We start from the raw sequence: 25,787 nt of genomic DNA, 5'->3' as shown, positions 1-25,787 counted from the left end.
CATGGATCGTTCATCAAAAGGTTAACTGCAAATAGGAGGCAGTCCGGGTGACTAGCCTATCATATGTTTGTCTACATCTGATTATATATCCATATGGCTATCTACACTATGCAGACCTTTATAAGAAAGGGAAACATTAAGTTGTAAGCATTCAAAAATGTGACCCATTATTTGTGATTACTAGATATTATTAGCTACACAAACAATCAATTGCTGGTCTCTGTTGGTTGAAGGATTGGTTTTTGCTGGAGAACACTGATGTCCTAGATCTGGAAGGGTTTGACAATGCTTTTGGTTGGCATGCATATTTGTGGTACGACAAGGTTAAAGTTCATAAATTGTTCAAAAACCATATTGTCAGAAGAGCAATATTTATGGTCTGGATGAAATACAAAGACTTACTAGAGGGCAAGACCCCGAGGTGGCTATCACCGGTGGAGGCCAAGGCTCGAAAAAGACTCAACATGGAGGCCTACTGGCCGAAATATTGGGAAATAATTGAAAAAACTGGAGACAATTGGAGGTTGCAGAGCCAGGAGAAATTAAAAAATAAGGTGCGAGATTGGCTACACTATGTTCAAATTCAAGAGGTTTTTAAAATTGATAAAAAAGTTGGTTTCCAGGTGGAAAAATCGAAATTAGAGACGGAACTGTTAGAACCAAAAACTAAGATACTTTCGAGAATGTACAACTTGCTGCTTAAATGGAACACACAGGATGAGATAGTAAAATCCGCCATGATAAAGTGGGCACAGGACATTGGGCACAACATTATGTTTGAGGACTGGGAAAGGTTATGGAACACCAGAATGAAATTCACGGCATGTAATGCCTTGAAGGAAAACATTATGAAAATGATATACCGGTGGTACATGACCCCAGTCAAGCTTGCTAAGATATATCACCTGTCTGATAACAAATGTTGGAAATGTAAAGAGGCGGAAGGGACATTCTTTCATCTCTGGTGGACCTGCCCGAAAGTGAAGGCCTTCTGGGAAGTGATTTACAATGAGTTAAAAAAGGTATTTAGATATACCTTTCCTAAGAAACCAGAGGCCTTCCTCCTGGGCATGGTGGACCAGAAGGTGTCAAAGAAGGATAGATCTTTGTTTATGTATGCTACTACAGCAGCAAGAATCCTCATCGCAAAGTACTGGAAGACACCAGATTTACCCACGCTGGAGGAATGGGAGACGCAGTTGATGGACTACATGGAATTGGCTGAAATGACTGGCAGAATCCGAGATTTGGGAAAGGAAATAATGGAGGAAGACTGGAAAAAATTTAAGGACTATTTGCAAAAACATTATAAGCTGTATGAATGTTAAGAATGTGTACGATTAGGAAACTTTTGCTTCAGCAACTTGAATAGGTGAATTGGAAACTAAGTTATAAGAAAGACGAGGTGGACAATGTGAAATAACTATACTATGTTTATTTTTAAGGTACAAATAACGGAGATACAGTATTTTGAACTTAGAAACATAGTACTTGAAAGATACAGTAAGATATGAAATAAGGTAACAAATTGCTGATGTTTTAATTGCAAAGAACGCAGGGTTCGGAAGATGTGGGGAAGTCCAATTGGAATGGCAAAAATATTTTGGAAAGTCGGTTTCTATGTATCTCTTTCTCTTTCTATCTTCATTCTTTATTCTGTAAATTTCTAACTGTTGGAAAGAAAATTTAATAAAATATATATTTTTTTTTTAAAAAAAGAAATTTATATGCTGGAAGCATAGGTTGGTATTCAACTATTCAACTAAGTTTTACTCAGAGCAGACCAAATGAAACTGATAAATATAACCAACTTAGGGCAATTCATTACAATGTGTCTGCTCTAAATAAAACTTAGTTGAACACCACTCAAATGTGTTCTGGCTTTGAACTCTTTTTTCCCCTTCCCAAGAACACATGAAGATGGAGGTAAGAAGCAGGAAAAAGAGTTTTCACACTGGAATCTGCTGCCCAAAGAAACGCCTTCAGTGACCCCGCATGATTCAGAAAGATGTTGCCAGCTCAGGCTAGAAGTTACATCTCACTGAGAACACAGCTCACATTAGGAGTCTAACATGGAGCTTCTTGCTCCATTTTGAGTCGTATGACTTCACAACTAGGAGAGTGACTGGGTAGACCTGCCAGAAGCACATTACATCTTTGCAATGACTGGTTTGCTATGGAGCTGGGTTAAAAGGTGTTATTACTGACATATAAGGCCCTAAATTTAATAAATAACTTGGGATCTACTCATGGAGGGAGGATTATTCCTTCCTTCCTCCCTCCATACCTCCCCAACCATTCATAGAACATTAATAGAATTAAAACTATAGAAGATATAAACATGCAGATAATAACAGTAAAAATAACATGGCCCCAGCCCTTTTATTAAAAGCAGTTGGTTCCCTAAATCCTGTTGGAATGAGAAGGTCCTTCACCTGCTGAGAGAAGGACAACAAGGAGGGAGTCAGTCTAACTTCTCTAGGGAGGGAGTTACAAAGTCTGGGAGAAACTCACCACAAAGTCAGTCAGTCATTTTATTGTGGACCCAATCACAGTGCCATACTCCCCATCCCCACCGCCCAGGGAATGGCTAAATATATGATAAGATTAATAAATTCAATGATCTGGATTAGAAATGGCGACAACTTTACTGATTACAGATATAGGTGGATTTTTGGCTCAAGCGTTGGGTGTATATCCATTCCAGCCCCCGCAAACAGAAAATAATTATTATTATTATTTAATTTAAAAATGGTAAGGGAATTCAGTTCCCTTGAGCTCCTGCTCAAAAAAACCCTGGACATACATAGTCTTCTTAATTGTGCCTCTGATTACAAGGAGTTATTTTTAGATCAACAACCAAGAAAAAGCTTTAAATAAGGGAACAAAAAACAAAAAAACAGGCCTTGCCTCAGGCTTGTCTAAGTAAGAGCCATGAAACACTTGGGAGACAAGAAGAGGACCAAAAAGAATGATGTGCAGAATCAATTAAAAATGCTAGTTTGAAGAGTGAGTTTTCATAAAGTGTTTAAATGCACCAGCAGAAGAAGTCAGATAACTGGCAGAAGACAAAGAGTGTCAATGACTGGGAAAGTTCTAGAAGACACCAGGAGCAGGAAGTCAACATTGCTTTCATTCAGATGTAACACAAAACCACAGCTTAGTGTTACATGCATAGAACTGCTCAGCCCTCCTTGTTCCTCCCTGGACACAGCCATAAGGAATAATCCATAAGAAGCTCTAGACCAAATGGAAAAAAGGAAAAAAAGGAATAATTTCTGGGACTGGATGGCACCCACCCAATAATTCTCAAAGAACCCTAATGGGGTTCCTGGAAATTACAGACCAGTTAGCTTAATATGTGTCATGAGACAACTGTAAAATCTGTAGCTATGTGGTTTATCCAAACAAGATGGCAAACTATGGTTTGAAATTGGCTTCTTTGGCCAAGGCATAGTCAAAACTAACCAGAATTTGTATTGGTTCTCAAACAATGAGACCCTCCTTTCAGGAGCACTGGTGAAAGCGAATGGGGAGCACATGACCTCAAGTTTTATCCTTTGCCCAAATACAACCATCATCACTAAAAAGGATTTTAAAATGCTATAAAAAGAAGAGGAACAACACTGACATCGTGGCAGAAGGGACATCTTTAAATGTGAAGCTAACAACTTTAGTCATTTCACCTTGAGGAGACTTGTGCATCATCCCACTCATCGGTGAATAAACCGAGAACCCAATAGACCTGTTTTTAATTAAACAAAAAGCTAAACTAGCTTGATTCCTACCAGACAAATCCTATGTGGCTTTTCTTGCATATCCACCTGCATTAATTTAAGCAGGGCACAGCATGTCCTGCTTGAATAAGCAGTCCCTCTGTTTCACAAGAAGTACAAAAGACTAATTCACCGCATTAGAAGGAGCAGGGAGGAGAGAACAAACCCCATCTGGTCATATCCAAGAAAAAGCCTCCTCACAACTATACAGCCAAGATTGTACTACCAATGCTAATATATATATTACAAACATATACAGGTATGATGTTTACAGTAAACAAACAGCAATGCAGCCAACCGAAGACATAAACATTTGCTGGAGCATGAATGCTCAGCCTGGTTGCACCACACACTGGGTGTTTATTTATCCCCGTTGCATATGATCAACAGGAGAAGACATTCAAAACAACTTTTTAAACAACGTGTCACTTTATGTTAGTTTTTGCCAATGGGGCTTCTTCCAAATGTGTGTGTCATAATAAGATATGTATGTGTTTAGAGAGTTCTCTTCTTTTACGTCTGTCATGGCAGGAAGACAAAGATCAATCCTAGCAACCTAGCATTCATTTATGCCTTCCATCTCTACAGCCATGCAAGCCATACAATTTTAATCAAAATGCTTGTTTGAAACTCACAAATACTGAGTTGCAGAAACCAAATTGTTTTGTTTATTAACCCATAGTCTGGATTTAGTTGGAATGCTTATTTTTCTCACTTTATGCTGATGTGAACTGAAAGGAGGGCACCTGACTGGGACCCTTAAAGCTATAAGCACAGTTCCCCAGTTTTGGAATTACTATTTCCACCTTAAATGCTTTTTTGTCAGTCTAGAAGCAACTATTTACTAAAAGCTAGGTCAAACACAGGGTTGCTGTCAAAAATGGAAGCTCTGTGTTCAGTTACTCCCTTTTCTCTGCTATGCATTCTCCATGTCTATGTGCATTTCCTGTTCCATATTATTGCTACTGGCAGAGATAGAAGCAAATTTAACACTTACAAGAAGAAAAGGCAAGCAGTTTTAAAATTTGCAAGAAGTTAAAAGGGAAGATGATGAGGGACTACCATTCTGAACTGGAGCATCAAGTTTATCATAACGTTTAGTATTGTCCTAAGCCAGAGCTTTCCAACCTTTTCATTTTGGTGACACACTTTTTAGACATGCCTCATTTCGCAACACAGTAATTCAGTTTTGCATCATTTTGTGAAACAGCAATTCAGTTTTACTAGCAAACCAGAAGTTTAACTAACCCCTTTCCTGCCCCAGGAGAAGCGTGGGAGGCATTCACATGACACACCTACACACTGCAGCCGACACACTAATGTGCCATGATACACAGTTTGGAAAGCTCTGTCCCAAGCCATCAGATATTGCATCTCCCGCAACCATTTTTATGAAGAATTTATAAAGTATTCCTTTCTTCAAAAAAAAAAAAAAAACCCTTCAAATAATCTGCCAACAGTAGAATATTGGATTTGTGCACTTTTTGAAAAATCCAGTAACTCAAGAAAGAGAATACAAGCTCCTATTTAAAACAAAGAATAATATACCTTAATTTAATCCATGCATAAAATGCATGTTTAATGATAAAAAGTGCTAAATAAAATGTTTAGTGAATGATCATACTGTTACTAACCAGTTTTTAGAAGGTCTTTGGACAAAGAACTGTTAGTTATTTTCATAATGTAAGTAAACTCTCCTCAACACTACATCTGGACCTAAAGAGCAGCCTTATGAAATACAACACCAATGGGATTGTATTTCAGGAATATTTAATTGTTCATATGCCAATTATATGTTTTGTTTTGCACTCCCCACTTCCCCAAACAATGGGAAGTGTCCAGAGAGTTTCACAAAGTGTTTTCTTTGGAGGGAGTGAATTGGACACTTTGCAATGTTTTGTAATAACCCTTTGTTAGCAAATATATCATTATACTGAGCAGTTTTGTTTGCAAATATACAAATTAGACTAAGCAGTTTTGTTTGCAAATATGCAGTTAAATTGGGCAGGCACAGAAGCAGGTAAAGCTAGTTCCAAAGACACATCAGTAAAAAAATCAACAGCAGCACATCTGAACCCAAGATGGTTTCTGCCATCAGTTAGCTCCAAAATCCTAGAACTGCTTTCTCTAGCCAAAATCAGATTTCCTGGTTTTGCTTTGTTTCTAAAAGCTAGCTGACACAGTGTGAGCAAAACATTTTTATAGCTGACTCTCATGTTTAAGCGAGCGAGAATGTTGGGTTCCTTCCATGCTGGTTTTCAAGATTACCCTGATAGCCCACTAGTAGCCATTAATGAAAACTCTAACAATCAGCATGTCCAAGAAAGAGATATCTCTATCTTCACATGTTGCCACAACATAACAGAATCAAGGAAACATTATGACTAGGACCCAAAGAACTGTACAACCAGTTCAGTGAGACTAAGTGGGCTTCACACTTGTTTTTCTCTAAAAGCAAGCCACCTGGTCAAAATGGCAAGTTCATTGAATTACTGAAAATATAATAAACAAATCTTCTTGTCTTCTCTTGTGCCAGAGAAAAACTAAAGGTATTACCATTTTATAGAGTTATTTAAAATGGCTATGTAAGTTCACTGGGAAACTTCACAACAATTTTCAAAAACTTCCCTTATCTAAAAGCCCATAAGCCTAATTTAAGACTCAGAAGTGACCCAGCATGTCCCATTATCATAGTTTGGGGCGATCTCTTAAACATGTCCTAAGTTACACCTGTTGATTCTGAATCTATGAATGGACTCCAGTAGCTTCAAAGAAAATAAGCATGCCCATTTTTCTTCTTCTCTACTTATTTTGTAAATGTGTAGATATATCATATCAAAGACCCAAAGAGGGAAGTGACAGCTAGACCTCCAGTGCTTTGTGGGAATCCATATACTGTACCTATAAATCTAATGAAAGGTGAAACATTTCAGATACGTAAAATATGGAGTTCAAAGACAGCACTGAACCAAAACCTAGTGCTTCCTGACCAATCTGACTTTGCCTTGAAGAGCCGCTAGCTCTTCCTATCTCTAGCCCATTGAACCAGTAAAATTCTTACTTAATTGTCCATCAGAATGTTCTTATACTAAAGCAACTACAATGTGTAATCAATAGATCACACAATGCTAAAAATCATGAGAGAATTCACTCAGAATAGGTGTGGAATTTCATTTCCTGTTTTTTTAAAGCAATTTTAAGGACCAAAATTTAAGGTTCACTATTTTTATCGACCAAGCAATGTCATTTAAACTTTTTATAAGGATGAATTAAATTCTTACTTCAACTTAATGCTCCCCCCCCGAACTGCATGTACATAGTGTCATCAATTACTAATATATGCATATCATACAGAGTGACTAAGGCCATGTTTGAGCCATCTCCCAGCCTGTTTCCTAGCACTAAGCTCTGGAGTATACCAGGGAGAGAAACTCCCACAAAGCAGGAGATGGGGCTCAGGGGTGACCATGTCAACGGCCGGAGCCATTCAGATGTTCCAGAGCTTCCAGAGCCAGAATTTTGACAAGAGCACCAGTCATATCAGCCGGAAAACTCCCCACTGAATTCATCAGTATCCTAGGGTGGACCATCCTAATAGATCGTTCAACTCTGCAGAAGGGAAAAGATGTTGAAAGCCTAATTTAAACAGAAAATTATCTAATGATGACGAAGGGCTGGTGTCAATATCCCCCACTTTCAAGTCAACCTTCCTACCCAGTTGAGAAAACAAGTTCCAGAGTGTGGCCTGCCACATGCATAGGACCAGTGATATGTTGCTACAGCCCCATGGTCATCATGGCAGCCATGAAGTCCGAAGCCACTCCAGAGCCAGTCGCCTCAGTATATATGTTGGAGTCCTCCAAAACCAGCAGTCTGGGAGTCATCACCATCGCTTCCATGACCAGCTATGTCAGATGGTAAACCAGCAGAATTCCTAATCCAGGTATCCCCAACTTTCGGCCCTCGAGATGTTTTGGACTACAATTCCCCTCATCCCTGACCACTGGTCCTGTTAGCTAGGGATCATGGGAGTTGTAGGCCAAAGCATCTGGAGGGCCACAGGTTGGGGATGCCTGCCCTAATCTGTCTGGATTGCCCAATGCCAGGAATGAACGCTCTAGATCCCCTATGTGGATCCTCTCATGAGCTTGAACCTGCGACTGCTGAGTGAAACATTTTCTGCACTCAGAACATCCACTTCTGTACAGAGAGCCTGGAGACTGAGACAGAATCTGTACAGACTACAGCAACTCCCCCTCCCCGGCCCACAAGTTTGTCCTGATGCTGCACTGATTACCCTGATGACTGGCGCCCACCAACTACGCATATAGATTTATGGGAAAATTTGACACATTAGTCTTCTGGAGGAGGAGGTGGGAAGGGAGAAACCAATTGTTTTGGTAATGTTTATGTAATAAAAAAATTTTAAATGAACAAAAATTCCTTAGCATGGATGAGTTATACAGAATGAAGTATACCTTGCAAAAGCAGACTTCTTGGCTTAGTAGAAAATAGGCGTATTTAGTTGCTTATTACGTACACGAGGATCCAAAATGTGTTCTTTCTTCACTTTAAGTAACAGCACTGAAAAATACATTTGTGTTAAGTATGGAACCAATTTAGTTGAATAATTGGTGTTGAGACAGTAGCTAGAATTGAGATACTCCTTCCATAGGAATGCACTCTAAGTTGCATTGTAAGAGGAGGTATAATAAAAAACTGGATGTAGTTGATCATACTGTAATGAAAGTCTACATTTACCTTTGTATGCAGTACACTAGGTAGTAAAAGAATTCTACAATTTCTTCAAAAAGTAATGAAGTAATAGCTCAAGTTCAGAATATATCTCTGTAGCTGGGAAGCTCATTTCGTACTTCTGGGTTTCCCAGAAGCATCTAGCTGGACACTATGGGAAGCAGAACTTTATGTCAGATAGGCCTTTCCTCTGCTTAAGCAGAATGCTTCTGACTCTCTTATAAAAAATTACCCCAAATTTATATCACTGGTGTTAAAAGAAAAGCTGGCAGGCCCACAGGAAAAGACTTTATTATTTGTTTACAGTATTTATTACCTGCCCTTCATTCTAAGGTCCTAGTGTGGGTTACAGGATTAAAACACCATATTAAGAACAATTTTGAACAACTTATAACCTCTATCTGTGTAACCCCTAAATATGTTCCAGTGGGCTCCCCCAACCCTCCGGAGCTGATTTATGAGGTGCGTAGAGAGGAGAGGGCAGGGAAGCTTTATTGCATAGCTAAAAGCCCACACACTAGCAGAACTGTTTTGCTGGTATCATATGTAACCTGCATATGAGGTTGTACACTGCATGTCAGAAAGTACACGGCATGCAGTGTATGCAGTGACACCAGGTTGTGTTCAGGTAGGTAACCGTGTTGGTCTGACACAGTCAAAATAAATAAATAAAAATTAAAAAATTGTCCAGTAGCACCTTAGAAACCAACTAAGATTGTTCTGGGTATAAGCTTTCATGTGCAGGCACACTTCTTCAGACGAATATCTTCTTCAGATATCTGAAGAAGTGTGCATGCACATGAAAGCTTATACCCCGAACAAAATTAGTTGGTCTCTAAGGTGCTACTTACTGGAGAATTTTTTTAAAATTATTTTTTATTTATTTTGACCAGGTTGTATGTGTTTTCTTGTTTAACTTCTTTTTTAAAAGTATAATCGTTTATTGAGAACAAACATGATAACATGACAAAATAGTAATTAACTCTGTCAAAGACCTGAGTTTCCAGTATCAACACAAAACACAACATAGTGCAGCACATATCATTTGCAAGCTAGAGAGCTGGCTTCAACCACTGAAATCAATGGGAAAAACTGTGAAAAACTATGCAGATTCCAATGAGACTTAGGTGCCCTTTCCCATCTTCTGCATCCAGGCCTGTGTCAACTAATCCACTACCCAATTCTTTAGATCCTAAAATCAGAATATTTAAATTGTACCTAAGTTTATACCACTGGTCTAAAGGTCCTTAAATTAGTATGGAAACCATTTAATATCAGCCGTATCAGCCTTTTCTTATTGGCAGTGAAAAATCTAAAAAGTATGGAATCCCAGTGTCTCTTTCATATTAACTGTAGTGAGGGACTAACTAGAATTATTGGTACACCTATTATATCCCAAACTCTCTTTTCACATGTTTGCAAAAGGACGTGTTAATCAGCATTTTAATTTAAAAATAAATAGTGCATCTTGTAAAAAATAATAATAACCCATAATATCATGTTAATATGTATGCTAAAATTGAGGCACTTTTACAAGGTCCAATTTTTGAAGGGGAAATTCTTAGCATTTTATTAGAACTAGGTAGGTCTGTTTGGGTGCTTCTCATCAAGATCGTACCTCAAACACACATGACCACCACTTATTCTATTTCAGAGTTTTTCATGTGGCCTTGTTGTTGTTGTTGAAATGTGCTGCTGCTGTTGTTAAAATGTTTATACAACCCTTCATCCGAAGATCAAAGCGTGTTTTTTTAAAAACATAAAATCATTACATAATTGAAAGAGCAAGGTGCAGAATTCAGTTAAAAATGGGGACCATTGGCAATCTTTATTAAGATTTACAAAACAATCCTTTTTTTGCGGGGTGGGGAGATTCTGCAGCAGAAGTACAACCACTTCATAAATGGCTAGCTTGCTACAATCAGGGTAGGAGGTGGGAGCTTTTCCTTACCTTGAGAGGCTGTTCAATCAGAGGGTTGGAAAAGGGCCTAGTCTTGGGATATGTCAGGGGATTCAGGGTCTACTGGATTCTTGGCTGTCCCTGATATGCCCTGGGAATGCCTCATTTCAGCCCCCACTACCAGTGCAAGAACACCAGTGAGAGCTGTATGTCTGCAGTAGGGACCTCCAGAACCATAAGTGTTGTTCTGTTAGTGGTCCTCCTACTCTGTTAGAACTTGCCCCGTTTCCAATATCCCTTCAGCTCACTTTCCTTAGTTAAAAAACCAGTTCTTCTCAATAAGTGTGTGTGTGTGTGTGTGTGTGTGTGTGTGTGTGTGTGTGTGTGTCTATTAATGAACTAGCAGGGTGAAATCATTTTACTTCCTATCGTTACTTTTTATCATCTGCACATACCTGAGGACAGTGGTACCTTGGTTTGCAAACAGTCTGGTTTGCTTACGTTTTGGATTACAAACACGTCAAACCCAGAAGTGCATGTCCTAGTTTGCAAACTTTTTTTGGATTGCAACCCATTTTTTTTTGGATTACAAACAAATTATTTTTGGAGGCCCCATTGGCAAAAGCACGCCTTGGGTTACAACCTGTTTTGGTTTACAAACGGACCTCCGGAACAGATTATGGTTGTAAACCAAGGTACCACTGTATTCCACCACGAAGCATCTATCACCAATATGATTATAAGAAAAACTGCCCTACTTGTAGCAAACACACAGGCCACAGTGGCCATACTCCTACATTGACAAGTATGCTATATCAGTAGTCTTATGCATGCTTAACTCTGTGATGGATCCTAGCTATTAATTTTCTGGAAAATTAACAAAATGTTTATATATCACCGGCCCATTCAATTCTGACCAAGTTATTTGGAGAGAAAAACAGCATTTTAGGTTAAATGTACCACTGTTGTGGAACTCCTGTCCCTACAGCTGTCTTCATTTTTAAAAATAATTTTAAGAGGTAAAATTCTCTGTGCCATCTCACTTGCTCCTCTTTCTTAATAGAAAACGACTGCCGTGACTACCCCCATGTAGCAGCACTATTCACCATCAGCACCTCTGCACTCCCCATGTGCTTAGAGAACAACTGATTAGCACTTTGCATAATTAACCTGATTAGCACTGTGCATAATCAAACTGATTAGCACTTTGCATAATTAAAAAGAAATAACGGCAACAACAACAATAACTAGGTAATATCAAAAGCTGCTAGTCCGACAGCCAATTTGCTAGCACCAGGATTAGTTTAGTGTAGAATCTTTTATTCTTTAAAACCTATTTTAGGAAGTACACATCTCGAAACGCTATATACACTGGAAACAGTTCCAATAAATTGGTGGTCACCCAGAAAATGGTAAATTCTAGAACTGATAATTTAATACGAACTGTTGGGAGACTAGTTCTCAGTTGTCTTATTGCTTGCCATCACTAATCTTGTGAATGTGCAAGTTACCAAATTCACATCCTGAGCAGACAGAGAAAATTGGAACGCTCTGTTGGAAGTGGCTTCATGCTTCCTTTTCTTCAACATGTGAAATAAATCCTTTCCATCTGCCCTGTAGGAACTTGCATATGTCTTCACTCTGAGTGATGCAGAAGACTGCAACAATGTGAAGGAATAAGAAGCACAAGATGCTTGTGCTTCCTACTCACTCTTCACTGGTATAACATCTGAAGTTGCTTTTACTTTGAAGACAAAGCCATCTTGGGAACCTGGATGTCACTGATCATTCTGGATTCTGGAAAAAGAACTTACAAGACAAACAGACCAACTTTCTGGCACTATTGCAAAATTCAATTTTCTTACAGTTGCCTGCCATACTGGATTTCAGATGTCAACATTTGTGGCAATATCTTAGAAATATGCTTGGAATGGGTTAACATTATCTGGAACTATCCAGAGTTCTGTAGTTTATCTAAACCTCAAAATAATATTTAAAGAGACGGAAATCCAACTAGGTGGACAACAGCATTATTGACCCTTCAAAAACACATCTTCTGCAGCTGGGTGTTCACATTTTTTGAATACTTCAAGGAGAAACCATTAGCAAAGGACATTTTAAAGCACAAAGCTAAAACATATATTGCAGTTCCAAAGAACTCAGTCATTGCAAGATAAGAAGTCAAGTACTAACTGAAGCGCCATTTCTACAAACTGTTATGCTTCAGGAGTAGGGGGAGGTGCTGCTAAGGAGATTATTCAAGTCCAAATGTTCCTGGGGAAGGTAGTTCCAGTAATTCTGGGAATGATGCCAATTCCTAAGCTATATATGTAAATATTTTTAAAACACTAATTTAATATACGTGTATTTTAAACACATATATGTCTACGTGCATACATTGCTCCAGTACTGCCATGGCAACAAGTTAACAGTTAACAGAAAACTCACACATCTGATTGAAAACAGTTTTTAATATATAACTTCAACACACACACAGAAACAAAAAGTTGCCTTGGGTGAAAGCTTAATCCAATCTATTCTCAAACAATGCAAGGGTCAATTTAGGTAGACAAGCTCATATGGAAATGAGTGGAAGAATCCCTGAGCTTGAAGAGGATGTGATAAAACTAGGCAGAATTCAAAGTCTGACGCTTAACACTTTCTGTGAACTAACAGAGAATAGTCAGTCTGGTTTTTGGTATTCTCTGGTTTTTGGTATTCTCTGGAGCTATTTAAGAAGGACTTTTTTGTTGCCTAAGAAATCAGAGAAGAAACAAAAATAAAAGAAATTTATATCTAGACACATTTTCCATCTAGCCCATAATAAGAAAGCTGTTGCCAGAATCGAACGTAAATATATTTAATTAGAGATGCGAGGGATTGGACGTGAGACTTTCTGCATGCAAAGTATATCCTCGGCCGCTGAGCTACAATCGCTCCAGAGTTTGAAGCTGATCAGAAGTTCAGAATACTGGACTTGCAGGCTGATCTTTCCTAGGCTTGCCATACATCTGGAAAATTCCGGACATGCCAGGAAATTGGACGCCTAAAATGGCGTCTGGAGGGGAAATTTGAATTTTAAAAGGTGTCAGGAATTTCCAGGATGCATGGCAACCTGGGGTTTCTTTTAGTTTTCTGTTGTTTTTTCAGTTTTTTTGTTTTGTTTTTAATTCCAGGGGAGGCTGGGCCCCAATGCCAGTGGAAGTGACAAGAAGTCACTTCCCTTGGCTGGAGAGTGGCTGGGGGAGGGAAGTGACGCAGAGGTAAAAAAACCTCAACAAGGAATCTTGTGGATGGGTAAGAGGGTCACTGGTCCTGACTGTGTGACTGTGAGAGGAGAGGGGAGGGGCAGGGAGAGGGAGAGGGGGAGCGGAAACAGCTGAGAGGATGTAAACACTGGCATCACATGATCACATTATAGTCATGTTTCCTTCTCTTTTGGACACTGGGTTGCGTTAGGTGGGTCTCCGAGAGGCAGAACAAGCGGAGGCAATTCAGTAGCCAATAGTTTCATTGCCGCCGCTCCGGTGCAGGTATCCCCTTGTCCTGCTACCTCTCCTTTGTTCCATCCCTAACATTCCTCTCTTTTACAGATGGGTAGCCGTGTTGGTCTGCCATAGTCAAAACAAAAAAAATTCCTTCCAGTAGCACCTTAAAGACCAACTAAGTTAGTTCTTGGTATGAGCTTTCGTGTGCATACGTGTATCTGAAGAAGTGTGCATGCACACGAAAGCTCATACCAAGAACTAACTTAGTTGGTCTTTAAGGTGCTACTGGAAGGAATTTTTTTTGTTTTTATTCCTCTCTTTTGCGCACGCACGGACGAACGTGCACGCACACACACACATGCACACACACCCCTATGGCTACATAGCAGCTAACCAGGCTTCCAAGGGTGAGGAGTGTAAATGGTTGTGGTGCAGGAAATCATGGGCTTGCTGCTGTAAAAGCAAGGAGCATAAAGGAGCATTAAGTTTTTTAAAATAAAAAAACCAACGCAGGTAAAAGCAACGCCTCTTCCCATCTGTGTGAAGGAAATGTGAACTTGCCATTCCTATTGTGATACTCCTATTCCATGGTGAGGTGGGGCAAGGCTTATGTTGTAACAAGTAGCATTTATTGAGACTATTTACATTCCACCTTTGATCCAAATTTTCAGGGCGAGGAGCAACAATTTCATTAAAATAACATTCATAGCCATGAGCAAATATTACTGTTAACTTCCTAAACATGCATAAAAAGTGGTGTTTTGAGCTGGCAATGAAATAACAAAAGCGACAATGCTAGCTGAATTTCAAGAAGCAGGGCGTTTGAAAGCCAGAGTGCCACCATGGAGAAGACTTGCTCATACATCACCACCAAATATAGTGCACCCACTGCCAGGACACTAAGTTGGACCTCTCAGCCAATCTTAACTCTTGGAAAGACTATATTTATAACTGAGAGAGGCATTCTTCCAAGTATTTAGGCCTCAAGTTGTTTGGGGGCTTTATAAGTCTTCTGTAAAACCTTGAATTTGGACCAGAACCATGTGGGCAGTCAGTGCAGAACATGTATAATGTATAATGTATAATATAGGTTTGACTAGTGATTCCACTTAAAAGTCAAGCTTCTGCATTTTACACAGGCTGCACTTTCCAAGTTGTCTTCCAGAGCAGCCCTTCTAGACTGCATTACAGTAATCCAAATGGGAACTTAACACAGCATGGATTAACCTATTCAGGCTGCCCCTTGCAGACACTTGGGTCTCCGCTGAAATCAAAGAGACAAAGGGACTGCAACTCCATCACAGAGCTGCTCACCTAAGTCTCAGATCCAGGAACCACCCAGCTGTGGCATGCCCATTTTTTGGAATTCAGTTTCAATTTATTTGCCCTCATTACAGTGATCAGACAAGAGTGCAGAACTTGCATGGCCTCGTCTCACTCTGATGACAGGAAGAAATAGAACTGAGGGTTATCCACATATTGGTAGCACCCAACTCCGAATCCCGATAACCTCACAGAGCTAGGGACCTGTGTAATTCAGATAGGGTACAACTGGATAATGCCACATATATATTTTTTGCCAAAGAGGAAGAAATGTTTTTTTTGCTACAGCTCCTAGCTGGTGTAAGGATGTACTCGTGCTAAGAAGTGTGGGCCTGTGATGCAAGGCTTAAAATCTCATGCAGGGAGCTAATGCCAGCTCCCTTTACTGAAAAACAAGCACCAGTGGTTGCTGCTACTTTGATACAGGGTCAGTTTTAGCACCAAATGGAGATCCCTTGTGTTAGTTTTGGTAACTCTGAGTCCAGCAATATGCTCTGTGTAGCTTGAACAACAGAAATACAGTATCACACCTCTAATCCTAGTAAGATGACTTAATGGGCGAAATGGTTGCAAAATCATCTAGGTACTTTTAACATACATTAATAGAATGGTTTATTTCAGTGCTGCTATCTTCCCTTTTATACAGACCCTCAAGTATATAGGTTTATGCAAACATATCTATTTTTGTGGATGCACAAACAGGGCATAGCCTGTTCAAGATATATACTGAATTTTACATATATGTCACATTTATATTACAACTATGTATGTATAATTTTCGACACACACAGAAAATGGAAGAACAAAGGAATAAACCTCCTACAAGAAATTTAAATAGCCTTTTTTAGAAATCCTCATCCGAAGTTAGAGGGCTTTTAGCAATCGTACATTTATCTCTTCCAAAATACACCTGCTTTCTTTTCCCCTCTTTTCTCTTCTTTTGCCAAACTAAATATTTTTCCATCTAATGACTCTCTTTATTAGACAGCATCTAATTTGCATACATTTACATACAATTTAACTGCTTGCTTCTGAGAACAAAGAAATGGCTCCGTATTGTACTGAAGGACAATACTCAGAAAAGGTATAAAAACCAGCTAGCTCAGTGGCTGTGTATTCTTTTTGTTTCAGAAATACCAGGATTTTTAAACACTCCACTTAAAGGGTGAAAAAGATTATTCCAACAGACAATGCGAAAAGATACAGTGCAGCTCCCTTTTAACACATTTTCTCTCTGGCCTGGTTAATGGGATTTAAGGTCCAAGCTTTCTTTGCTTCCCTCTATTTCTTTTATTAGATCTGATGGATTTAATTCTGTCACATATTTTAGTTCATATTTTATTTGTATAAAAAATTATGCAGAAGCTCAACTTCAATGCTAATTCAGTACGCCCACCCTTTTCCTACAATGGGAACTGGGACATGATTGAACAATTTTGGATGGGCATGAAGTATATTGATTTCAGTGCTCAATGTTATTATCGGGGGTATGCTAAGCCTATGAGGACTTTACCTTACAGCGATACATAGAGCAAATACAAGCTTACCATGAAGCCAAATGAGAATCAACATGATGGAGTGGGATGCAAGGTTGAGCTCTACTAGCAAATATAAGGAGGGATTGTTTTCAGAGCAGGAGCAAGAAGCAGCAGATGCGTTAAGCCCTCTAGTTCCCTAGAAGGTGAAGAAGAAAGATGCTTAGAGCTGCACATGAACACAACTTTTCATTAAAAAGTTCACTGCTTAGCGTCTGCTTTAATTCAGTGGCATACAAACTGTTGAAATAAAAGTAAAAGAGAGCATACAAACTTGAATATCTACTTTCACTACTGTCTTCAGACTAGCAATTTTTTCAGTCATTATCAGAGTTTTATAATATAAATGCCACTGGAGTTATTAGGTAGGCCTCAGAATAACAGGAGATGCAACACAAAGGGCACTTACAACTTCAACTGTCAATATGTGCAATTAACATGTCTAATTGTCATAGTAACTTGGAAAAACTCACTTGCAACTGTTAAATGTTTCCATTTTAAAGAAGGAAGCATCACCAATCTATAGCTCTTCCAGACCACCTGTTTTTTCACTATTCATTGTGATTTCTTTACACACAATTTGCTTCAGGGTTATACACTGGCATTCTGAGTTGCTTTTGTTTGTTTGCTTTGCATGGAAGTAATAAGCTGTTACCCAACACCACCATTATTCTACCCGTTCCAGTTAATTTCCTGTCACTTTTCTTACCACAACAAAATAGGTGGGCGGTGTGTGTGTGTGAAGTTTTGCTTTTGAAACAGGTTTGGTGCACAAGAACCCCAAATCTATTTGGTCGTCCTCTTCCACCAAGCAGGCAACTTCAAGAAGGGTGCACATGAAGTAGAGGGAGGAAGAAGACACCCATCTAGCCAGCAACCTAAATTTGCTGGTATACAGTTGAATCATAACTTGAAAATAGTGACAGTCTGGTAGCGGCCCTAGGGAAGCGGTTTAGTAATGCTGGCCACGTGTCCCGGAAAGCTGTCTGTGGACAAACGCTGGCTCCCTCAGCCTGAAGCAAGATGAGTGTCGCAACCCCATAGTCGCCTTTGACTGGACCTAACCGTCCAGGGGTCCTTTACCTTTTTTTTACCTATCAGAACTAAACAAATGGGTTGATCATAGAGTTCTACTATAAGGAGAAGATTCACTCACAGTATAAAGGAATCTTCAAAAATAATTAGATGCTTTAGGTTCTTCTAACTAGATGTGACAGAATCACGGCCACCTAACTAACTACTATCTCCTTGTCAAATTCCATACAGAAGAAAATAGGATGAGAGAATACAAAGGCAGGGTTTGGCAATTAAATCTAAGTAATCTAATGGATTATTGGTTAAAGTTGCCACCTTAAAGCTGAAAACAGAAAATCTGCATGAAACTGCTGGACCAGTTATCTGGCGTTATGGAGTTTGGTATGCTGATGTCACCCATCTCTATTTTTCCTTTTCATTCAACCCAGGTGAAGCAATGAAAGGCTTAAATGCTTGCCCGAAATCAGTGGGAAACTGGATAAAGGCAAATGAACTTAAGGTAAACCTAGATAAAACAGAATTAATTGTAGTGGGGAAATCAGTGGCTGGTGTGTAAGGACCAAGTTCACAACATCTGGATTTTTGCTAATGTTATAGCTATACTCAGTGCTGGAATGTGGAAACCTGACCACTGCTATTCATGCCTTGGTGACTTCTAGATCAGACTACCGTAATGCACACTATGTGGAGCTGCTGCTGAAGATAATTATAAAACTTCAGGGAGTGCAGAATGTGGCAGTCTACTGGATAGGAGATTGAGACGGTTGTTTCCATATCTCCTCATCTGTTTCTGAAGCACCTGCACTGGTTGACAGTTTATTTCTGGGCTTAACTCAAAGTGCTGATTCCAGTCCTGAACATTCCTGATTATGTCAAGCCCTCAGGACTTAATCATCTCAAAAGGCCCTGCTGTGAAATTCATTTAATGGGAAAGCTCTATTAGCCTCTACCAAGCACAGGGTCTTTTTTGTAGCAGCCCTAATGCTAAGTTTGAAGAACTCCTACTTTGATAAGCATTAGCAAACAAATAAAAGAAAGCCTTTTCGTTTTAGTTGTCCTTTGGGAATTCATTGCTGTTTTAGCCTGTTCTTTTTTCAAACAATAACTGCACTGTATAAATAGACTTGAAACCTGGGTAAATAGCTGTCTATAAATATTTTAATAAACAACAGGATAAGTCACACAACAGACGGTACAAACTAGGAGACATAAACTGCAGGCCACCAAAATTCTGGTGGAATTAACTACTAGTAAGATGCATCACTACAAATGTACATTTGACAAGACAGAAAAGGATTGTGCACAGCCAGTATACTCTAAAGAATCTTACACGAAGTTCAACAAATGCATATAAAACTCAACAGAGATAGTGAGCCTTCAACCTCCTACTCTGATCTAACAAAATATGGCTCAATTTAAAATACTAGACTTTTTACTCATTAAACAACTGGCTACACATCACTTAACCCGATGGCATTAGCCAAAACTAAAGCATTGCCATCACTGTCCCAATTATTCAGCTACCCATTGCCTTTCAGTGGGCCATTAGGCTAAATGGCTTCCCTGGGAGAACAACCCAATACAACACATTTTCTGATTAAGCACAACTAGAGAATATTCCACAATATCCTATAACTTGTGAAGGTTTCTGGTCATTTAAAATCCTCCTATCCCATCTGTTTGGTTATCAGGCCAAACTGGAATCCTGGAAGCATCTTCCTAATCCTAATAAGCTAAATTGTCCAGCAGGATTGGTCCTTCTGGGGAGCATCAAGTCTAGCCAAGAGTATGATGCACTAGTGTGCTTCTCTGTACTGAGCAGGGACTGAAAAAACTTACAAATGAAAGCCTTTTCCATTCCATGTTTTGTATCAATGCAAGGAACCTCTTATGTTTGATTGACATATAAGGATTTATTTACATGCTGCATATATAGCATCTTTTATATTCTCTGTGTTCTTAATTTGCATTTTTGTTTATGTATGCCGGTATGTCCCCCCCACCTCATAATTAGATATTTATTGATATATTTTTCGCTAAAAACCAAAACAAACTAAAACAATACTTTGGCACAGGTAATATGTAAAACAAAATAAAGCAATGGCAGGCAATTATATTGCTACAGCAGATATAATGAACAGCCGTGAACCAAGGTAAGGGAAAGTTTATGTCTCTGTGTTAAGTGATAAGCCAACACACACACCCCTCCTCACAAATCATACATGGCAAAAGCATGGACACAGGCACTTGCTCAGTTCATATAAAAGGCAAGTGAGTCTCAGGCTAACTCACTCATTCCTTCTCTCCTTGTTATACATTCCATTTTCCTTGCTTCTGTGGCAAACCACAGTTTGCTGTTGCATGCAAGCTGGCCAATCATGGTCTGCATTTGCCTTCCAAACTATAATTGTAAACTATGATTTGATCATTATTTGCAAATCAGGTTTGTAAGGCATATGTGAACCATAGGTTCACAATTCAAATGCATAACCAAACTTTGATGGGATCCATAAGCCCTTCATCCCAGCCTTGTGGGCCTTTTCTACCTGGCCTGGGTGAGCAGAGCCGTGGCTAACTCCAGCTATAAAAAGCTGAGGTGGCTGAACAGACTCTTGGGTTGGGGCATTGTTTAGGGGGTGTTTTGGGGTGGGGGGGTGTTGCTGGTTTTATGGCCCTGTTTAAAATTGTTGGGTTGTTTTTTTTTACTTTTTTAAGCTTGTGGGTTTTTAAATTTGGGTTTTTATTATTTTTAAATTAAGGGATATAGGATGCACCTTGGAAGAGAGGAGGTGGAGAGTGCAGGGGCAACCCTAGTCACAGTGGTTCTGGACAAGAGAAAGTATGGGGTGGGGGTAGGCAGGCTGGATAAGGGGCACAGGGCACAGGTAGGAAGTGACCACACCTTGTCCAGTCTGGGGAATTACGGTTATCCTATCAGCTAGCCCTGGGCTCTGCAGCTGCTGTTGCTGAATGCCAGCTAAACTCTGAGTGAGACCTCCCTCATCCATTATCTGATTATGGATGAGGAGGCTGATCTCACCTTCATGACTGATGTTGAGGAGCCCCATACTGCTGGTTATGGGGGACTTCAACACCGATGCCAAGGCAACTGGCTTTGGGATGGCTCAGGACTTCATGGCTGCCATTATGACCACGCGGCTGTCCCAACATGTCATTGGCTCAACACATGTGGCAGGCAACACTCTGGACCTTGTTTTCTCAACTGGACAGGAAGTGAGTGATCTGAAAGCTGGGGGGCGGGGGCGGGTATTGACAACAGTCCTTTCTCATCATTAGATGACTTTCTGTTGAGATTAGGCTTTCAGCACTTTTCCCCCTCTGCAGAGACGGGGGAACCTATCAGGATGATCTGCCCTTGGAGAAAGATGAATCCAACGGGTTCATAGATGGCTCTGGGGGGTTTTCTGGCTGGTATGACTGGGACGTCTATCAAATCCCTGGCTGACTTCTGGAACATCCAAATAGCTTGACACGGTCACCCCAAGTGCCCTCTTTCACTTCATGGAGCCCGTTTGGCTCCCTGGTATACTCCAGAGCTTAATGCAAGGAAATAGGTTGGGAGATGGCTGGTTGAAAACAATTGAAAACTGGTAAGGGCTCATCATTCAGCTTACCTAGTGATAGTGAATGCAGCAAGGAAGCTGTCCACAATGGTGACATACAAAGGGCAGTAAACAAGTTTAATAAATAATAGTGGTGGTGGTGGTGATTAGTAGTCCTACTATGCTGTACCAACTTCCATGTTCCCTTTCAAAGTGTACACCTTAAAACATTTATATTGTGGAAACAACTCCTAAAAGGGTAGCCATGTTTGTTGTAGCAAAAACAAATGCTCTAGGACCACCTTACAGTCTTAACAATTTAAAATGGCAAAAGCTTTATTGTGGAAACAATAACAGAGTCAAAATTACAGAATCCATAGCAGAAAAGCAGGGCTCAGAAGAGCAGGCAATCATTTGTTAGACATCAAGACTCATCTGAAATTGCCAGGATGACTGTTCAAGCAGCAAATAAAATTTGGTGCCTGTAATTTAAACTGGATATAGAAAGTGCTGGGTTGCCCAGTTTTGTAAGGAGGGCAGAGCAATCCAGAGCACCTGATCAGTATTAAGCCTGTCACTTATTGCTTATGGAGAGGAGAGCAGGAATTGGCAGAGCACTTGTTAAAGGAAGGCTTGGACAAGAAGCGGTATAAACCTACCCCTGCTCACTACCAGAATTTATTAATGCAGGCACCAGTAATTACGCGGCTTGGTTGGAAGGGGAATGGGATATAAGATGTGGAGTGCTTTATCCGCTCCAAGACCAATGCTGGTTTTGGCACAACTTTTGCTCTAGTGAGTTACAAAAAAATAAGCAGGTGCTAGCAATCCGAGGGACCACATGCCAGCTACAGCTGCTTCAGCCCGATTCAATTACATCTACCTGAAGAGTCTCAGGACGTTGAACAGATATGGAACCTATAGGATACGGAGCCCATACATTGTGATGTTAGTGCACCCTATTCAATAAAGTCTGGCTCTGTCCTGGGACAGGAGGAACATAAGCATGAAATCAAAGCAGTGCTTGAAGCAGGTAGGCTTTTCCAACACTGGTGGAAAAGGAAGCTAATATATAATGTGTCTGCATTAATGTTCAATTATATTTAAAAAGCCCTTTGGAACTCAGGCCTTAAAAATACTCTGAAACAGGCTGTCAGTGTTGCCTCGCTTCCCAAAACGCTGGGTGCAGCACATTTGCTGAACATACTCCTGGGATCAGGACTTCACTCCAAACCTTGTTTGTACAAAAAAGGAGCCAAGCAGCTGGGAAATTCTGGAGTATAGTATGTCCTCATTAGTTCCCATCTGCCATCAGAACTCAGCTCATGGCAAGTTTGGCTAAGTCCTGGTGTTCTCAGGTCCAAATCTGGGTCAGTTTTAATTACACTATACAGAATTCTGTGTGCAGGGTTTTTTTTATAAAAAAAAATCCTTATTATACAGCACAGAAGAACGGGCAGCTCTCCAACTAATCAATTTTTTAAAAGTACATATATAAAATTTTAAAACCAGGCTAGACAGACAGTGGGTGGAAGAGAGGAAAAAATGTATGATTGAGTACAGGGGTTAGTTAAGAGAACTGTTCACAAAAGTGGGTCACTAGCAGTTCTGCTTTAGAACTTCAAAAGAAAAGGAAGGGAGGAACCTCTTCATTTGCAAAGATGGGGAATCGGGAATATAAGATGTACACAAATCACAATGTTCTTAATGCTGACCTGAATTAAGGCACATGCTGTCACTTATCATTATTATTACTTGCATCTCGACACAAGACACATGTATGGACCTGGAAAACTACCAAAAACGTGTGTCTTCATAATGTCAGGACAGGCATAAGTTAATTGAATCCCAATTCAAACATCTACTTAGGTGTACAAGATTTTGTATAATGCTGTACATGTCCAACAAACTGGGTCATCTTATCCTCGTGTGCTAAGATAACACAACAGGGATCTGAACCTCAGGTGAGCGCTTTAAAGTGGCTGAACGAGACACTAGGTTGAACGAGACATGAGGTGTACGCAGTGCCAAACAGGGGGAATTCTTCTTGCCCACCTGCATTTAAAGTCATGCCTGTCTGATCCAGAATATTGTTTGGCAGTATTGCATTTGTTCCTGATCAGAAGTTTTTGCCCAGTTCTACTTTATGCACACCTGAAACTTCAGGTAAAGGTAACCTTAGAAGAAGTGTGAGCCCTGTTCTAACCTCTGCCTCTCCAGGGTCCTAAGCTACCTGATGCTCACCAATGTGTATTTATTATCATTATTTATTTATTTATTTATTTATTTATTTATTTAATTTATATCCCACCCTTCTTCCCAAAGGAGCTCAGGGTGTAGTAGTAATAATAATAATAATAATAATAATAATAATAATAATAATAATAATAATAATAATAATAAAAAATTAAAAGCATTATAAAACGGTTTCAAATACTATCTCAACCAGGGATGGCATTCCACAAATAAGGCCCTGTCATGTTATTATGCTTTTATATTTGTTGGAAGCTGCCCAGAATGGCCGGGGAAACCCAGTCAAATGGGTGGGGTACAAATACTAGAAGAAGAAGAAGAAGAAGAAGAAGAAGAAGAAGAAGAAGAAGAAGAAGTAGTAGTAGTCAATGCCAACTGGACATCCCCCAATAGCAGCAGCCCCAATTGTATAGACAATTGATCCCTATATTTGCTGAATTACCATGTTTTAGCTCAGTGGTAGAGTGCATGCTTTGCATGCAAAACACACCAGGTTCAGCCCCTCACATTTCCAGATATCTCTAGGGAAGACAGGACTGTCTCAAACCCTGGGGAGCTGCTGCCAGTTAATATAGACAAAGTTGATGCGAACAGAACATCCTATGTTCATTCTGATTGACTGTATCAGAAGATGTATTTTCTAGCTTTTCTTTAATTTCCACAGTGATAACCACAATAAATACATTGCAGCAAGACAAGTCTTGTGGCACCTTAAACCCTAATTATTACGGCATAAGCTTCCATGGACTGAAAACCATTAGCACAATCCAAAAGTTAGTATTGCTTTAGTTCATGCATTTTTGTTTATATTTTAATTTAGTACACTTATTATTAAAGAATAGATCTTGGAACTGGTTGGATAGAGGAATTTTTCCCCCATGTAAGGCTACATTGAGCCACAACATAATAAACTAATTGCTTAAAAGTATCAAGATAGTCAATTTTAAAAAATAATGAAAGTGTATGAGGAGAAAACAGGGTTAGAACTTCCTCAGTCCAATCTAGAACTTCATCCAAATAATAGATTTAAAGGCTAAAAGAGCATATCCTATTACATTAGATTGACAGTGTGTCTTGATGGTTCTGCAAAAACCATTTGCATTCTTAATAAAACTAAGTACAATGCACTTAAGAAACGGGCTTCCCAATCCTAAACAAATTACTTAGAAGTCAATCATATTTAAATAAGAGGAAGCAAGTGCCATTTAATATATTTACAACCAGAATGTAATGGATATGAGGTTATAGCATGTGGGATGGGCAGCAAGGCAGAGATTATAGGAACAGCATAGCAGCCATTGTAGCAAACCCAACTTTCTTCCTGAAAGAATTAACTATTAATAATACTTTTTTCTTTAGTGCAATATGCTACTACTAAATCATACAATAATGTTGAGAAGATCACGTGGAAAATTATTGAATCATTCCCTTCACTGTCCTCCTTTATGTGCACCAGGTCAAGAGCTGGAAAAGAAAAATTCCGGCAAAAACTAAGAGATTGCAGAACAGAATGCTGCACACAGTAAACTGAACTGACATTTGGGATATGACTTGACTCAGTATCCGATCCATAAACTGGGCCAGCATCTAAGTTGTTGTTTGCAGCCATCCTGTTAAGAATCATCACCAGATGCAAGACAGGCGGAGCAAGTCCCCCATGACAGCCACTGTGATATAGATAGTGCCGAAATGAAAACAGGATCACAGATTGAACTATGTTTTTATATTGTAAAGTTCCTGGTGATTCTTGGATGAAGGGCAGTATAGAAAACAAATAATACCACTTTGCTATCATCCTCCATAGAGCTTCTCCTGCATTTTTTGGCTGCTTTGGGAGTGCCCCCTTTTGTGTCTCACGTGTGGATGGTCAACATTCCGTCCTCTGATCGCTCGGTGATTCAGTGATTAAACATCCAGGTGCTCTCTCCCAAGTGCCAAAGCATTAGTGTTGCCTCTGCATTTTGTTTTAAAACTTTCTAATTGACTTACTTTTTTTAATAGAAAAAAATCAATCAATTTCCCCCCCGTTAATGGCCCTGGGGGCAGATCTTAGGGCGTACTCTTCTCCTGAAATGCAGCTATAACTTTTTCTTTTGTTTCTTTGTTTTTACCAATTTATGCTAGACTCACCAGCTGCACCTACTGCTGGCAGAGGGAGA

General features: G+C 39.6%; 1 protein-coding gene across 6 annotated transcripts in view; it reads right to left on the bottom strand.

The window, feature by feature from the left end:
• Nucleotides 1-25,787, bottom strand: part of ZBTB20 (zinc finger and BTB domain containing 20) — a 471,737-nt gene that overhangs the window by 339,542 nt on the left and 106,408 nt on the right. For 3 of the 6 annotated variants that reach the window (XM_028726549.2, XM_028726546.2, XM_028726547.2), the window contains exon 3: nt 16,790-16,916. The exons of the other annotated variants lie outside the window; for them this stretch is intronic. The gene's annotated coding sequence lies outside the window, so the exon portion shown is untranslated. The remainder of the gene's footprint in view (nt 1-16,789; nt 16,917-25,787) is intronic. 6 annotated transcript variants of the gene reach the window in all.

This window comes from Podarcis muralis, chromosome 4 (assembly GCF_964188315.1).
Source record: "Podarcis muralis chromosome 4, rPodMur119.hap1.1, whole genome shotgun sequence".
NCBI lineage: Eukaryota > Metazoa > Chordata > Lepidosauria > Squamata > Lacertidae > Podarcis > Podarcis muralis.
Note: the sequence above shows the minus strand (reverse complement) of the source record. Positions and strands in the feature narration are given on the sequence as shown.